This window comes from Rhinatrema bivittatum, chromosome 6, assembly GCF_901001135.1.
Source record: "Rhinatrema bivittatum chromosome 6, aRhiBiv1.1, whole genome shotgun sequence".
In the NCBI taxonomy this organism is placed as follows: Eukaryota; Metazoa; Chordata; class Amphibia; order Gymnophiona; family Rhinatrematidae; genus Rhinatrema; species Rhinatrema bivittatum.
The window spans coordinates 268,699,003-268,716,588 of NC_042620.1; the positions used below are offsets into that span (position 1 = coordinate 268,699,003).

The 17,586-nt window shown below is 50.0% G+C and overlaps 1 non-coding gene across 1 annotated transcript; it reads left to right on the forward strand.

The window, feature by feature from the left end:
• The first annotated feature begins 10,125 nt into the window (after nt 1-10,125).
• On the forward strand, nt 10,126-10,199 carry TRNAN-GUU. Its single transcript has one exon. It is a non-coding gene; the product is annotated as a tRNA-Asn (tRNA).
• Nucleotides 10,200-17,586: the final 7,387 nt, after the last annotated feature.

Genomic DNA, 17,586 nt, shown 5'->3' on the forward strand with positions numbered 1-17,586 from the left:
ACAAAATCAGCTTAGGCTTCAGCAGCTTGGAGAAACACCAATAGCTGCTGGTCAAAGAACATCCTGCTATGCCTCTCTCCTGCTTTCTTCTTTCTGTCAGCTCTCAGCCTCCTTGTTCCTTTGCTTGCAGCAGTCTTTCCCCAACTGCTCAGCTCATTTTCCCAGACAAAACAGAACAATGAAAATCCTGTCTTTGTCCTCCTGACTGGCTGGGACACCCTCTGACTGTTCTCTCTCTGTTACGTTGGATCCCATTGGTTGAACTTGTCATGCAGTTTCTTTAGCAAATAGCTTAGCTCTGGATAGGTTTTGTTCTATTTTTAAGGTGGATGCTGTTGGCAGCCCACTGTGGCTTGAACAAAAAAACCCCAGCAGCAAATATCCTGTGGAACACCATAAGAAGACTTTTGTCCATCATTAAAACAAATTGCTTCCCGATTTTGTCTCTTCTTGTTTAGAAGTTACCTCTCCAAGCTGCTGGAGCTTCCTGACACAGTCTCCCAATTGCACAACTCAGAGTTCGGGGTTTAACTGTAACAGCATTTCTCAGGCATTCTTTTTTTTTTTCTGAAAACAGGACAATAAAATGTACCCAGGAAAGTCTTTGTGCCTCTTATCTGGATTGCTACTGCTACAACATATCTTTTGGTAACTGCCCCAAGATTACTCAGTACAGCTCCAAATTGGGATAAGCTCAGGGGAGTCAAGAACCATTCCTTTGGGAGCCCTGTGTGTAATAGCGCTGGGAGCATACGCCATCGGTGTAAATGTTCAGCGTTGAACATTTGCGCTAGAAGTTTACAGCAATGTACAGAGGGGAGGGGGGCGATAAGGACATTTTTTTGGGGGGGTATTTAGCAGGGAGGGAGGGCTAAAAGACCGGGTCTGGCTGGCATTATCTGCTGTATTTTACATTTGGAGGGGTTCAGGGAATCCTGACTAATGGGTGGGTTTGTGTTGCGTCCGTCGGTCGCAGACGGCTGTGACCACTCTGCCTCACCTCTTTTTTGCCTTTCTCCTCCTCCATGGGTAAGATGGCTGCCTCCGGTGCTGAGTGCCAAAACCCTCGGTGTCTCCAACTCAGCATGGGCGTCCCCATCCGCCATGCTCCTTCCTGTGGCCTCCTACGGTGCGCGCTCGCATGCTGCCTACACTTATCTACACGTCATGGTGGGAACCTCGGGGGCGTCCCCACCACATGACGTCAATACCTCCGGGTATTTAAGGCTCTGTTCTGCTCCTAACAAACGAATTAGCAAGGACTTTGGTTTAAGCTACTCTGACCGCTTCTAAGCTGCACGCTTAGACTCCTCGCTACCCTGCGGGGTATCTCGCTCCTGCAGAATCTCTGGGCACCCGCTCCTCAGGGGCCTCTCACTTCCAACTACCCTTCAGGGTTTCTCCAACTAATTAGACAACCGCTTCTCGGGGGTCTCTCTTCTCTTTACAGGAATCTGCGCTTCCAGGTACTCGCTCCTCGAGGGCCTATCCAGCAAAGAGTATCCGTACCACGGACCTAGGGTCCCACCTTCACCATCTACCAGGAGGATTCTTGCACTACTCTTCAGTGAGTGCCTATATGATCCGGCTCTTCATTTCCACCCACCAGGTTCGGCTTATCCTGCTCTGCGGAACACTACCAACCTTGTACATCTGGGTGAGACTACTTCATCTGAGGCTGTCTGAGTGTATTGGCACCTTGCTGGACGTCAGTGCCATCTCTTCCTCCACTATTAACATCTCTCTACAGCAGTACAATAAAGCTTTCCATCTCCAGTGTCTGCTTTCTGAGTCTAGCCTATCGCTGTGGTTCCCCACAGAGCCCCTCCCCGTGGGAGGAGTCATCACCACTGCGACTAAGAGTCCACACTGTGCCTCAAACCCAACAGATTGCTAACTCAATGGACTCGGCTCAGCTCGCGGCCTTGCAGGCCATTCCTGGCCTAGCCCAGAGGATCACTGAGCAACAGAAGTCTTTGGAAAGCCTAGCTACTGCCTTCAGTCAGTTGCATGCTCAACTGAATACTTCAGAAATTCCAGTGAAAGAATCGCTGTCTCCAGTGGTGACCATTAAGACCACTGTACCTTTATCCATACCTACACACTTCATGGGTGAAACTAAGATGTGTAGAGGGTTTGTTAATCAATGCAGCATGCATTTCTCTTTACAGCCTACCCTCTTTCCCACAGAAGCATCCAAGACCACTTACATCCTATCTTTTCTAGAGGGACGAGTCTTGGCTTGGGCTTCACCATTATGGGAACGTGAAGATCCTATCCTGAACGACCTACCAGGATTTCTAAAACTTTTCAAGTCTGTCTTTGATGACCTGGCTCGCCAGACTGTTGCTGGACCTGCTTTGCTTAATCTCCAGCAAGGTAATAAACCCCTCACAGATTGTCAGGTTCATACAGTAAAGTGCGCTCCAGCGGAATGCACTGTTAGCCCGCATTTGGCCCTGCGTTTTTGATGCGCTATTTTTACCCCTTATAGAGTAAGGAGTAATAGCGCATCAAAGAAAATGCGTGGCCACCCCCCCCACCCCCCCGAAACTAATAGCACTCGCAATATGCAAATGCATGTTGATGGGCCTATTAGTTATTCCCACGCAATACAGAAAATAAAATGTGCAGCCAAGCCGCACATTTTACTTTCAGAAATTAACACCTGCCAAAGGCTGGCGTTAATTTCGGCCGGCACTGGGAAAGTGCACAGAAAAACAGAAAAAACTGCTTTTCTCCTCTGACTTAATATCATAGCGATATTAAGTCGGAGGCCCCAAAATTTTAAAAAAATCAAAATTAAAAAAAAAAATTAAAAATCTGCCTGTGGCATGCGGGTTGGAAGACGGAAGCTCAATTTAGCCGGCGTCCGTTTTCCAAACCCGTGGCTGTCAGCGGGTTTGAGAACCAACGCCGGTAAAATTGAGCATCAACTGTCAAACCCGCTGACAGCCGCCGCTTCTGTCAAAAAGGAGGCGCTAGGGACGCGCTAGTGTCCCTAGCGCCTCCTTTTACCGCGGGCCCTAATTTACATACCTGGCCTTTTTGAATTGTGCGCCCAGAAGAGTGGCCTGTGCGCGTGTCGGGAGAGCGGGCACTCGCCGGCTCTCCTGCACGTTTTTCTGTATCGGCCTGTATGTGATCGAATTCAAGACTTTAGCATCCGAACTCCATTGGGACACTGGATGTCTACATGCTATCTTCATGGAGGGCCTCAACTCTCGTTTAAAGGACAAATTAGTGGCTTGTGATTTGCCTGATACCCTTGAGTCTCTGATGGAACTGGCTGGGAGAATTGACCGCCGTATTCAAGACTGAACTCAGGAGGCTAAGAGTCCATGAAAGACCACTGCGGGGGCTAACCATCCTAAATCTGTGCCTATTGCTTCAAGCATACAGTCTGCTCCCTTAGAAGAGGAAGAGCCTATGCAACTAGGCTGAAGCCATTTAAATTCCAAGGAGAGACGCTTTCGTAAACGCATGGGGTTATGCATGTACTGTGGCCAATCAGGCTATGCCGTCCAAACCTGTCCCATCTGTCCGGGAAACTGACAGGCCTAGGATCTGCAGGAAGACTTCTCCTTGGCCTCACCTCTCCTACTCCTCCATTATCTTTACCAGTCTCTGCTCTGCGGAGGTCTTGAATTTCAAACTCTCGCTCTCATTGACTCCAGAGCTGGAGGTAATTTTATCTTGAAACGCTTAGTAGAACATCTGCGGATTCCTACCACACCAATAGCTAAGACATTGCTATTGTCCTCTATCCATGGGGAACCATTTCCTGGAGAAGTTTCTTTAAGTACCCAGGCCATTGGCCTGCACACAGGAGCTCTACACTCTGAATCCATCTCATTTCTCATATTGGAAAAGGCCATGCACCTGGTGGTATTTGGACTGCCTTGGCTACAAGATCATATGCCACAATTTAATTGGGCCACATTGAAATTGTCCCGGTGGGGGCCTGACTGTCATGGTCGGTGCCTCGCGGAAGTTTCACCACTCATTTGTATGCCCACTACACCATCATTACCTGGTTTACCTCCACAATACGTCTCTTTCCAGGATGTTTTCTCAAACAAGCAGCAGATATACTTCCACCGCACAGGGTTTTTGACTGCACTATAAACCTGCAACCCAATTCGGAACCTCCCAAAGGAAGAGTTTACCCTCTCTCTGTAGCTGAGACTAAGGCTATGTCCGCCTACATACAAGAAAACCTTCAGAAGGGATTCATCAGACCTTCCAAATCCCCTGCTGGTGCAAGCTTCTTTTTTGTAGGGAAAAAAGATGGCATCTTACGCCCCTGCATCGACTACAGGGGTCTGAATGAGATTACCATCAAGAACCAGTATCCCCTGCCCTTAATTTCTGAACTGTTTGATAGGCTCCAAGGAGCCAAGATATTCTCCAAACTGGACCTTAAAGGAGCTTACAACTTGGTGCGTATTCGCTAAGGAGACAAATGGAAGACTCCTTTTAACACCCAAGATGGACACTTTGAATATCTCATCATGCCCTTCAGTTTGAGTAATGCCCCTGCAGTCTTTCAAAATATGATAAACGACATTTTACAGGACTTACTATATCAATGCGTAGAAGTATATCTCGATGATATACTGATCTTTTCTCAAGATCTGCAAACTCATCAGGAGGATGTCAAGAAAGTTTTAAGACGCCTGCATGAGTACCACCTATATGCAAAGGTTGAAAAGTGTGAATTCCACAAGGAGTCTGTACCCTTCCTGGGTTACATTGTTTCTAAGAACGGGTTTCAGATGGACCCCAAGAAATTAGAAAGTATCCGGGATTGGCCCCAACCTACAGGCCTGAAGGTACTGCGCCGCTTCTTGGGCTTCACCAATTACTATCTTTCCTTTATCAAAAACTACTCATCATTGACAGTCCCTCTAACTGCTATGACCAAAAAGGGAGCCAATCCCACCAGAAGTCATATCAGCCTTTCTGATGCTCAAAGAGGCCTTTCAAAAGAAGCCTTGCCTCCATCATCCTGACCCACATCTCCCATTCATCGTCTAGGTTGACGCATCAGACGTTGGCGTGGGTGCAGTTTTAAGCCAGTATAGTGAATCTAATGTGCTCCATCCTTGCTCCTTCTTCTCAAGGCGGTTCTCGCCTGCCGAAAGAAGTTATGGAATAGGAGACAAAGAGTTACTCGCAATCAAGCTGGCCTTTGAGGAGTGGCGTCCTTGGCTAGAAGGAGCACAACATCAAATAGTAGTGTACACCGATCACAAGAATTTTCAGTACCTCAGACATGCTCAAAGTTTCAATCACAGTCAAGCCAGATGGTCCTGTCCTTTAACAGATTTGACTTCCTATTGAAGTATCGTCCAGGAGAGAAGAACACTCGGGCTGATGCCTTGTCGTGATCCTTCTCCCCACAGGATATGCCAGACGAACCCTGTCATATTATTGACCCGGGAGAGTGGTCCTTGCAGCCACTCATGTGGTTCCTGCTGGGAAGACGGTTGTGGCCAGAAATCAGAGGAGGAAACTGTTGAAGTGGATGCATGATTCCCGTCTGGTAGGCCATCTGAGACAGAGTCATACTTTGGCAATGCTACAGCGGTACTATTGGTAGGCAACTATGAAAAAAGATGTAGAAGCCTATGTGGGATCCTGTGCTGTTTGCACCAAGCAAAAGCTGCCAGCAGGACATTCTTGGGGTTTGTTACAACCTTTTCCAGCGTCAGATGAACCCTGGACACATATAGCAACCGATCTTGTGGTAGACTTGCCATCATCCAATGGAAACAACACCATTTGGGTCACAGTTGATTGCTTCTCCAAAATGGTACATTTTGTAGCGTTACCAGGATTACCCTCCGCTGTGGAGTTAGCAAAACTCTTTATTAAAAACATCTTTTGCCTTCATGGGATGCCTAAGCATATTCTAACTGACAGAGGAGTACAATTCACTGCTAAATTTTGGAACAATTTCGTGGGGTTTTCCTATTGGTTTCGGGGATCCCCCGATTTCTGACGAGTTTGAAAATATCGTACGATATTTTCAATTGTCAGAAAAATGATTCACATCCCTATCAGGCAGTACCATACTAGCATCTCCGTCCTTGTTCTATGAAACACGTTGAAATGTCTTACCTGACATACAGATCTCTTCTACTCTTTTCAAATCTCAGTCCACGAAGACAAAAAAGAATGTGGAAACTACTGAAACAATTTGCATTTGAAGACAACATTCTTATTTGAAAAATTTGGCAAGCGGTTATGACTGGAAATAAGAGACTGGAGCAGCAGTAAGAAGGAACTGTATAATAAAGGGACACCCAGAGTGCTCCTTTGTTTCCGAACTTTTTTCCCAGTAGTAGAATTTACAGTCCTACTTCTATTTGATTGAGGCTGAAGGGGTTTTATCAAGGAAGTGAACTGTTGCAGGATACAAAAGAAATTATGGAAAGAAATCCTTCAGACATTTGTAAATTTACAAGGCTTCTGTAGGCTAGAATACCTTTCTATTTAAACAGGAAGTATAAATTGCAGAGAGAATTCCAGATTTACGCAAAGGAATCAGTATTTTCTTCAAAATGTATGGAACTGATGTGAAAAGATAGGTGTTGGATGAAAACCTTATGGGGCAGATTTTCAAAGGGGTACGCACGTAAGATACGAGTGTACCCCCACCAAAAACCTGCCCCAAGCTCCCCCTGCACGCACCGAGCCTATGTTGAATAGGCTCGGCGGTGCGAGCAAGCCCTGGGACACGCGTAAGTCGCGGGGCTTTCCTGGGGGGGCATGTCGGGGGCATGTCTCAGCGGCATGTAATCCGGGGCTTGGCTGCCGGCGTGGTTCTGGCCCGGGGGCATTTCGGGGGCATGGCCAAGGCCTCCAAAACTGCTCCCAGGCCGGGGAATCGTGCTCTGGCGGCTGGCCCGGAGCGCGCAAGTTACGCCTGCCTTGGGCAGGCGCAACTTTGCCAACCAAGATAGGGGGGGTTTTAGATAGGGCTGAGGGGGTGGGTTAGGTAGGGGAAGGGAGGGGAGGGGAAGGTGCAGGGGGATGGAAGGAAAGTTCCTCCAAAGCCGCTCCGATTTCGGAGCGGCCTCGGAGGGAACGGAGGCAGGCTGCGCGGCTCGGCGCGTGCAGGCTGCCAATTTTACGCAGCCTTGCGCGTGCCAACCCCGGATTTTAAAAGATATGCGTGGCTATGCGTGTATCTATTAAAATCTGGCATACCTTTGTTTGCGCCGGTCATGCGAACAAAAGTATGCGCGGGCGCAGTTTTTTAAAATCTACCCCTACATTTCTTATGACATCAGATGTAATGGGCCAACCAAGGCTGTGTGGCCTTTTGGATAAGGCATCTGATTTCGGAGCAGACCCCACAAACCAACCCTGGTCATGTGGCCTAATGGATCAGGCATCTGACTTCGGATTAAAAGATTAAGTATTCAAGTCCCTTCATGGTCAAGAAATCACATTTTCCTCCTTTAGGAAAGTGAATCAGAAAACGTCCGCTGAAGAAGCATAATGCATTGAGATTTACAATGTCTTAGCAGTGATTATTTACACTACACAGATGATTTGTATCCCATCTCCAATACTTCTCACTCAGTACCTGAAAGAAAATGTCAGTTCTCATGAAGTTTTTCTAATTTGGCATAGTATGATTAGCTTCCCAAGCTAGAAGTTAAGAAAGAGTGAATTTTTTTCCATTCTACTGTAGGAAGAAAAAAAAGGTGCTTTTGGCTCTGTCATATCTAGATACTTTTCTCAGCTCTCCACTGCAGTGCAAAAGAAAGATTAATGGTTATGTAACCTCACAAGGTCTTATAAAAATCAGAATTTTCCACTATGCTATCGAGGAAAATTGATTTTCTCCACAAAATCTCAGCATATCGCACTACAGTAGGTTTGGATTGATTGCAACATTTTTCCAGTAATATATCAATCAGACATAGGGTACAAATTGGCAAAAGGAATAGATGATCGAGATTTCAATCAGGAGACCTGTTAACAGGTCTCCTGTTAACAGGTCTCCTTGCAAGTATTCCTATCACCAGTAGTCTGTCAAACTATAGGAGGAATCTTCAAGAAAAATGCGTAGACCATGATACTGTGAAAGTGCACCTAGACACATATCTGCAAACAAACTGCATTGTCTCTTCTTTTCTATGGAAGAGACGTGCTTCTTTAATGAGACGCGGCAGGCAGTACCACAACAGCATCTTTGCCCTAAATGTCTTACCTGACATACGGGCCGATACAGTAAAGTGCGGCCACGGTTACCTTGCTCCTAACCCGCTTTCTACTCACAATTTGGCTGCGTTAGCCCAATCCGTGATTCACTATCCCTTTTAACCCATCCTTACCGCTTCTTTAAATCAACAGGTACCCCTTTCCGCCCGCGGCATGTATATGAGATGTAAACGATCGGATTAGCTATTCCCCCCCCCATTCAGTAACGCGCGCCCCGACTATCGCCTTTTTAACCTGCAGTTTAGCCGCGCGTTTAACCTGCTAATTTACCACCTACCCTTACCCCTGCGTTAGAGGCAGGGGTAAGGGTAGACGGCAAACTTTCCCCCAAAAGAAAACCTAAAAACCTAAAATCCCCTCCTCCCGAAGCGACTGGACAAGTAAAATATGTGAATAAGTGTAACCAACTTACTTTTTGTTTATTTTTCAGCCCTTTCAGCCTTCTCTGCCGTCCTCCAGAGGAGGCAGCCGGCGGGAGCAGCCGGCGGCTAAAGCGGCTTCCAGCGGCCCCCGCCGGCGAAGACGGACGAACACACGCCCGTAGTGAATGGGCGTTCAAGCCAGCGAAAGCACATGGACGGGCGTGCGTGATGTATGCCGTGATGTCACGCACGTGCGTTCATGTGCTTTCATTGGCTTGAGCGCCCGTCAATTTGGGCGCTCTAGCAAGCAAAGCGCATGACGTCACGGCGTCCGCTTTGCTGACTCGAGCACCCATGCTTTACAGGCGTGCGTTCGTCCGTCTTCGCCGGTGGGGGCCGCTGGAAGCCACTTTCGCCGCCGGCTACCCCTGCCGGCTGCCCCCTCCAGAGGACGGCAGAGAAGGCTGAAAGGGCTGAAAAAGAAACAAAAAGTAAGTTGGTTACACTTATTCACATATTTTACATGTCGAGTCACTTCGGGAGGAGGAGATTTTAGCTTTTTAGGTTTTACATATTTTACATGTCGAGTCGCTTCGGGAGGAGAGGATTTTAGGCTTTTAGATTTTCTTTGGTTAAAGTTCGGATCCACTTCCTGGTGCCTGTCATTTCAAATGTCATTTGAAATGACATTTGAAATGACAGGTACCAGCGCACCCAGGATACTGTGTAGGCGCTGTATAAAGCGCCTACACAGTAAAATGGATTGCGCTTCATGGACACGCATTGGATGCGTGTTGGACGCAGCTTCAATTTGCATGTGATTTTAATACAGTATCGAGCGGTAGGTGAGCCGGACTGTGTGTGCGGCAAACGCGGGTGCGCCTGGCACTAACGCAGCTCTTCCTAGAACTCCTTACTGTATCGGCCTGATACAGATCGCTTCTTCTCATTTCAAATCTCCATCCACGAAGGCAAAAATGGATGTAGAAACTACAAAAACAATTTGCATTTGAAGACAACATTTTCCTTTGAAAAATTTGGTGAAAGGTTATCACTGGAAACTAGAGACTGGGGCAGCAGTAAGAAGGGACTGCATAATAAAGGTACACCCCAGAGTGCTCCTTTGTTTCAGAACTTTTTTCCCAGTAGTAGAATTTACATAAGAACATAAGAAATTGCCATGCTGAGTCAGACCAAGGGTCCATCAAGCCCAGCATCCTGTTTCCAACAGAGGCCAAACCAGGCCACAAGAATCTGGCAATTACCCAAACACTAAGAAGATCCCTTGTTACTGATGCAATTAATAGCAGAGGGAACGGGAACGCGGACTCTGATACAAAACAGATGTACACTGATCCTTCTACCACTCTTTCCTGGACAATACGTAGCTCAACATGGTGCGCATTCCAACATCTCAAAATCTTGTAAGTCACACACATATGCATGGTGTTATTCAAGGAGAAAGTGCATATGATGGACAACAGCTGGAGAGAGAATGCAATGCAGATATCCATATCAAGCTGTCTCTGTGGTGCAATTGGTTATCGCATTTGGCTGTTAACTGAAAGGTTGGTGGTTCAAGCCCACCCAGGGACGGGTTATGGGTTTCTTTTTCCAAGCTCAGAACATGGAATGTGCCTTTCTCTACCCTTTCTGAAATGACATGCCACCAACACTGATAAGAGAGTAGAGTCCAGACCTCTAGGTTTCCTTGGTAGGATACTGACAAAAGAGTGTAGAGTTCTATAATGTAAAAGATAGCTGTGTGTCACCCTTTGGCAATGTGAAAAGTAATGGGTGGGGAAGGAAAAACAATGCCCCTTTTGCTACAAAGACATGATAATCCACATCATTACAGGTTTTTGAGCAGTACCAAACTATCCATTGATTCTCTACAGAAGGAGAAAACCGATCAGAGGCAGTCCCTGAAAATGCTGATTGCATCTGTGGAGAAAGTATTGGAGTTTCATCCATTTCCATCCATTCTCTCTTAAGGTAAAACAGCGGACTCAAGAGTGCACGGAGGAGAGAGAGGAAGCTTTGTGTGATAATAAACGCATTTTACAGTGTGTTCCGTACCCCTGGCTTACATAAAGCTGGATAATTTTGCTCTAGTTCCTCTAGATGATTGCCTTAAAAGGTGTTTGGGTTTCTTAGTTATGCAAATTAAGGCATCTTTTAAAGTATGGTACAAATATTCAGACAACGGGCAAACACTGAAGGGATTAAGCTATTCCTTAATCTACATGATGTTGTTGGTTTGCTATTCCAATCCATTGTCAGAAACTATATTTAGGCCCTGCTGCTCTTGTAGCTTCCAACAAAACTGGCAGTAACCTTATAAAGAAGGAAGAAATTGAGAATGACAGGGATTGCTCTGCTTGTTCATTGTTTACAGAAGGAGAAAACCGATCAGAGGCAGTCCCTGAAAATGCTTGTTCCCTGTACGTACCTGATCAGTCCAGACTCCTGGGTTTTGCCTCTGCACCAGGAGGTGGAGACAGAGACAAACTTGTCAGGCTCTGTATATATACCGGAGTGCCACCCACAGCCTGTCAGTATATCTCTGTCTCTAGCAGGTGTCGGAAGCTCAACCCACAGTCTCGCCTGATTAGCTGTTGCAGGAAGGTTTGGGTGTTTAGTGTAATTGGGGGCGGTTTGCCATCCCGGTTTATTTCTCCTTTTTAGTTTGCAAGGTTAAAAAAAAAAAAAAAATTGTAAACTTTCCCTAGGTCCTGGTGGACGGCTTCTAGCCTCCCAGGGGGTTGTCAGGTCCCGAGGGGACCATCCCCCCTGGTTGTCAGGCAGCTGAGGCTAAGGGTCGAGGACCCTGTAGGTGGTAACCGGCCCAGCAGGGGTGATACCGAGGAGCCCGGCTCACTCACCCCCACCAGGCCGATTCAGGACCTGGACAGCGTCTCAGTGAAAAAAACAAAAAACAGAAATGTAAGCAAAGTTTCTGTGCTTCCCGCCGGCGTCGTCGTGGCCATCTCTCGAGGGTTTTCGCCGGCTCTCGGGGTTTTTTTGTTTGAATCGGGCCGCGGCAGCAGCGCGAGTCGGCCGCGATGCCACATGTTGTGGCCTGTGCAGCCTGCGGGTCGGCGCGCGCGCTCGGCTTTCCCATGCAGGCCTTTGCTCGGCCTGCATTCCGGGCGGTGAGGGCACCTCGGGAGCCGTGCGGGGGGCGCCTGGGAAGCGGGGGGGGGCTTCCCCTTCGGCGGGGCCTTCACCCAGTGCAGGGCAAACTGAGGCGGTAAGGGCAGCCATTTTGCCGCCGGTGTCGGCAGCGGTCCCAATCGCGGCAGGAGCCTCCGGGGGGGGCCGAAATTCGTCGCCTTCACTTTCTCCTCAGCGGTCTCCTCCGCGTCCGTCAGTGCCCGCGAGAGCCTCGGGGAAGGGGGCAGGAGTCGATTCAGGAACGGTTTCAGACTTCTCCTGTTCTTTTTTCTCCTCAGATTTTATTTTGGCCATGCACAGGGCCTTTTAAGGCCCGTAGGGTACCCAAACGTTCAGCGGCTTCGGCTTGGGGTCCCGCGGTGCCGCATTCTGGGCCTCAGGAATGACCTGGACAGGAGGCCCCATCCGTAGAGCCGCGAGATAAGAGGCCCCTGAGGGCCATTCCACCTCAGGACGATCCGGAGACCTCGGACAAGTCCTCGGATCAGGAGGACTCAGAGGACCCGTCCCCCCCCCCCCCGAGGGGGGCAGAGAGTGACGGGAACCCATCGCCCAGAGCCAAGCAGGAACAGAAGTCCGAAGGGGATGATCCCAGGGTTATCCGGCTGTTCCATCGGGATGAGCTGGCACCTCTCCTCCCCGCCATTCTGGAGGAGTTGGGGATCTCCACGCCCCCGGGAGAGGCTAGAGGAGGCTCCATGGATCCGGTGTTGTTGGGTCTGAGTGGCCCTCCTACCACCTTCCCGTTCCATTTCTCTGCTACGGACCTGCTGTATCGGGAGTGGGACACCCCGGACTTGGGGCTGAAGGTTTCCAAGGCGATGGACAAGCTTTACCCTCTTCCTGAGGAGGCCTTGGAGGTCTTGCGGGTCCCTAAGATGCACTCTTCCGTGTCAGCAGTCACGAAGCACACTACCATCCCGGTGACAGGTACCACGGCCTTACGGGATCTCCAGGATTGAAAGTTGGAGTTGCAATTGAAGAAGATCTTTGAGGTTTCAGCCCTAGGGGCTCGGGCCGCAATCTGCAGTAATTTTGCGCTTTGCGCCGGATTGAGATGAGCCCAACAGCTTCTGGCCAATGAGGGCCTCTCTGAGGAGGAAGCGCGGCAGGACGGTCGTCTGGAAGCGGCCGTGGCTTACAGTGCGGACGCGCTGTATGATCTGCTACGAACCTCCGCTCGATCCATGGTCTCGGCATTCTCGACAAGTCGGCTACTGTGGTTGCGGAACTAGGCGGCGGACGGGGTGTCCAAATCCAAGCTCAGTTCCTTGCCTTTTAAGGGCAAGCTGCTGTTCGGAAAAGAATTGGATGATATGATACAGTTATTGGGGGACACTAAGGGCTAACGTCTTCCAGAGTTCCAGATCCTCCTTCTCCTCTAGAAATAGGTTTAGGGGAAATCGGAGGTCTCGGTCCTCCCGACCAGGCACTTCTGCCTCTTCATCTTCTTCCTCCTTTCGTTCCGGAGGAGGACGGCAGCATGCTCAGTCCTTTCGAGGCTGGCATTTTGGTAGGTCTGGTTCTCCCAGGCCTCGCCAGGAGTTAAGTCCTCACAATGATGTGCGGAGGGCGCATTCCTCGGTACCCAGAATAGGGGGCAGATTGTCCTTTTTCCTTGAGGAATGGGCCAAGATCACATCAGATCAGTGGGTACTGTCGGTAATAGAACACGGCTACACCTTAGATTTTTGCACGTCAGCCCCGACCACGCTTCTTCCCGTCTCCTTGCGGGAACGCGGACAGGCGGAAAATGGTTCGTCTGACCTTAGACAGGTTGCTCGACTTGTGAGCCATCATTCCTGTTCCTCCTCAGGAGCAATGAAGAGGACATTACTCCAAATATTTTGTCGTGCTGAAGAAGGACGGGGCCTCTCGTCCCATCCTGGACCTCAAGGCCATCAACCGGTGTCTGTGGGTTCCTCGCTTTCGCATGGAGACCCTCCCGGTGGTGATAGCGTCGGTGCGGCCCGGGGAATTCTTAGCATCTCTGGATCTCACGGAAGCGTACCTACATATCGGGATCTAGAAGGAACACCAGAAGTATCTTCGGTTCTTCATTTTGGGGAAGCACTATCAGTTCCAGGCCCTGCCGTTGGGCTTGGCTCGGCACCTCGGACCTTCACAAAGATTATGGTGGTAGTAACGGCTCAGCTCCGGAGGGAAGGATTGCTGGTTCACCCGTACTTGGACGATTGGTTGATCCGGGCGAAGTCCGAGGCCCTCTGTCGATCGGCGGTAGCCCGGGTCATGCAGTTACTGCGTTCCCTAGGTTTGGTGGTGAACACTGCAAAGAGTCATCTCATCCCCTCTCAGTCGATGGTGTTTTTGGGGGCGCTGTTCGATACTCGCCTAGGCATGGTCTTCCTGTCGGAGGAGCGTCGACACAAGTTGCAAGGTCAAGTGCGAGATTTACTCCTGAAACAACCGCCGACAGTTTGGGATTATCTCCAGTTGATAGGTTCCATGGCGTCGAAGCTGGCCCTGGTTCCCTGGTCTTTCGCGCACATGCGTTGGAGCCCGGTGTTGGAACAATTCTACATCCCGTTGCCATTGACGGGGACGGCGCGGCGCAGTCTTGCATGGTGGCTCTCTCTGTTCAATCTCCGCTGCGGCGTGTCACTGGAGACGCCACAGTGGACGGTAGTCACAACGGATGCGAGTCTTCAAGGCTGGGGAGCAGTGTGTCGCCGGATGTCGGTCCAAGGCAGATGGTCGGCAGCCGAATCGAGATGGTCGATAAATCGTTTGGAGACCAGAGCAGTTCACCTGGCGTTGCTGGCGTTACAGTCCCTGGTCCTAGGGACATTGGTCAGGATCCTCTCGGACAATGCGACAACGGTGGCCTACATCAACCGGCAAGGTGGAACCAGAAGTCACCCGGTGGCTCTCGAGGCCCGCCTATTATTTCAGTGGGCGGAACGTCACTTGACCGCTCTGGCAGCGTCCCACATAGCGGGAGTCAACAACACCCATGCAGACTTCCTAAGTCGCCATCCTCTCGACCCCGGAGAGTGGGAGCTGTCAGACAGAGCCTTCCAGCTCATCTGCGATAGATGGAGAGCTCCAGCCATGGATCTGATGGCGACATTTCAGAATGCCAAGGCACCAAGGTTTCTTGCCCGGAGAAGGGAAACGGGGGCAGAAGGGGTGGACGTCCTGGCGTTACCATGGTCCACCTCGGTTCTTCTGTATGTCTTCCCGCCTTGGCCCTTCATAAGCAGGATCCTTCGGCGCATAGAGGAATATCCCTGCGAGGTCGTTCTGGTGGCGCCCGAGTGGCCACGGCGTCCGTGATTCGCGGATTTCCTCAACCTAGTGGTGGAAGGACCGCTGCGGTTCCCCACCTTTCCGGATCTTCTCCACCAGGGTCCCGTGTGTTTCGATTGCTTTGTCTAGCGGTATGGCTTTTGAAAGGCATCGTTTGAAGCGCAGGGGCTATTCGGACACAGTGGTCTCTACTAGGGATGTTCAGACAAAAAGTTTTCGTTGATAAGTTGAAGTTGAGGGTCGATTTCGTTCAATATGGACATATGGAGAATTCCATAAGTTGAGGGTCTGTCCATACGTTCACCGGTTCCCTAAATAAAAATTTAAACCCCTCACCCTCCTTAATCCCCCCCCTAAGACTTACCAAAACTCCCTGGTGGTCCAGCGGGGAGTTAGGAAGCCATCCCTGCACTCGTCTGCGATTTCCTCATGGCGCCGATAGCCTGTGTCACAGGGGCTGCCGTGCCATTGGTCAGCACTTGTCACATGGTCACCGGCGCCATCTTGTACTCTTACAACGTGACAGGTAGGTCATGTGGCAGGAGGTCGCTCCGGGACCCCCGTTGGACCCAAACGGAACTTTTGGCCAGCTTGGGGGGCCTCCTGACCCCCCCAAGCTGGCCAAAAGTTCTGGTTGGGTCCAACAGGGGATCCGGGAGCGGAGGCGCAGAGGAGCACGTGACGTCCGCGTCACTCCGACGTGACGCCGACGTCACATGCTCCTCCGCGCCTCCGCTCCCGGACCCCCGCTGGACCCAACCGGAACTTTTGGCAAGCTTGGGGGGGCCTCCTGACGTGACACCGACGTCATGTGCTCCTCGCAAAGGAATACAGGGATGGCTTCCTGACTCCCCGCTGGACCACCAGGGCGTTTTGGTAAGTCTTGGGGGGGTCAGGAGGGTGGGGGGTTTAAGTGTTTATTTAGGTTCAACGTATTCAACATAGCTATGTTGAATACGTTGGAACTCGCAATGTGTTTCTCCTCAAACCTTTTTTTCTCTTTTAAAAATATAAGTTGCGTTTTACATATGCGTTCAAAACGAATGCACACCCCTAGTCTCTACCTTGTTGAGTTCGTGGAAAAAGTCTATGTCGTTGGCGTACGTGCGTGTGTGGAAGGTCTTTGAGTCATGCTACCAGAGCCTCAGTTTCGGACATTTTGTCATTCCTGTAGGATGGTCTGGCTAAGGGGTTATCCTGTGGTTCTCTGAAGGTGCAGGTAGCGGCTCTTAGCTGGTTCAGGGTGTCCATTGAGGGTAGGCCCCTGGCGGCACATACCGACGTGAACCGCTTCTTGAAAGGGACGATCCGTTTGCGTCCGCCTTTAAAAGTGCCGTGTCCGGCCTGGAATCTGAATGTGGTGCTCAAGGCTCTGTGCGCCTCCCCTTTTCGAACCTTTGAAGCGGGCAACCCTTAAGGATCTCACTTTAAAAACAGTGTTCTTGGTGGCGATATCTTCTGCTCGGCGAGTGTCCGAGCTCCAAGCGCTGTCTTGTAGGGAGCCTTTCTTGCGGATTTCGGATACGGGGGTTACGCTGCGCACGGTGCCGTCGTTTCTCCCGAAGGTGGTTTCGTCGTTCCACTTGAACCAGTCGGTGAAACTTCCATCTTTTGGAGATCTATCGGGGACAGATTCAGCCTCAAAGGAGTTGAAGAAGCTGGATGTCCGTAGAACTTTGTTGCGGTACCTGGAGGTCAACAATGATTTTCGACTTTCGGATCACCTCTTTGTACTTTGTCAGGGCTCCAAAAGGGGTAACATGGCCTCCAAGACCACCATTTCTCGCTGGTTGAAGGAGGCAATAGCCTCCTCCTATTTACTCGGTGGAAAGCGTCTTCCACAGGGTCTCAAAGCTCATTTGACGCGTTCCCAGGCGGCTTCCTGGGCGGAGTGTATGCAGGTCTCCCTGCAGGAGATTTGCAGGGCGGCGACTTGGAAATCGTTGCACATTTTTGCGCGTCATTGTCGCCTGGATGTGCAGGGCTCACGGGATGACAATTTCGGGGCAGGCGTTCTAACAGCGGGCCTCTACGGATCCCATCCCGCGTAGTCTCAGCTCTGGTACATCCCAGGAGTCTGGACTGATCCGGTACGTACAGGGAAATGAAAATTAGGTCTTACCTCCGATAATTTTCATTCCTGTAGTACCAAGGATCAGGCCAGAGTCTCACCCTCAAGATTCTAGTGGAGAGTCCGCTGTGTTTGATCAGGATGAACATATCTGTTTAATTATTTTAACAGAACGGTTACTTCCTGTTGTTGTTTGGGGCAGGCCCTCGTTAGGGTCAGTGAGCCTAGTTCTCCGGTTATTATTCCGGGGGTTTTTAGTTCGGGTTCAGTTTCGTAATTTCTGCTTTGACATTGCGTTATACAGACAGGCTGTGGGTGGCACTCCGGTATATATACAGAGCCTGACAAGTTTGTCTCTGTCTCCACCTGCTGGTGCGGAGGCAAAACCCAGGAGTCTGGACTGATCCTTGGTACTACAGGAACGAAAATTATCAGAGGTATGACCTAATTTTCATTTGCATCTGT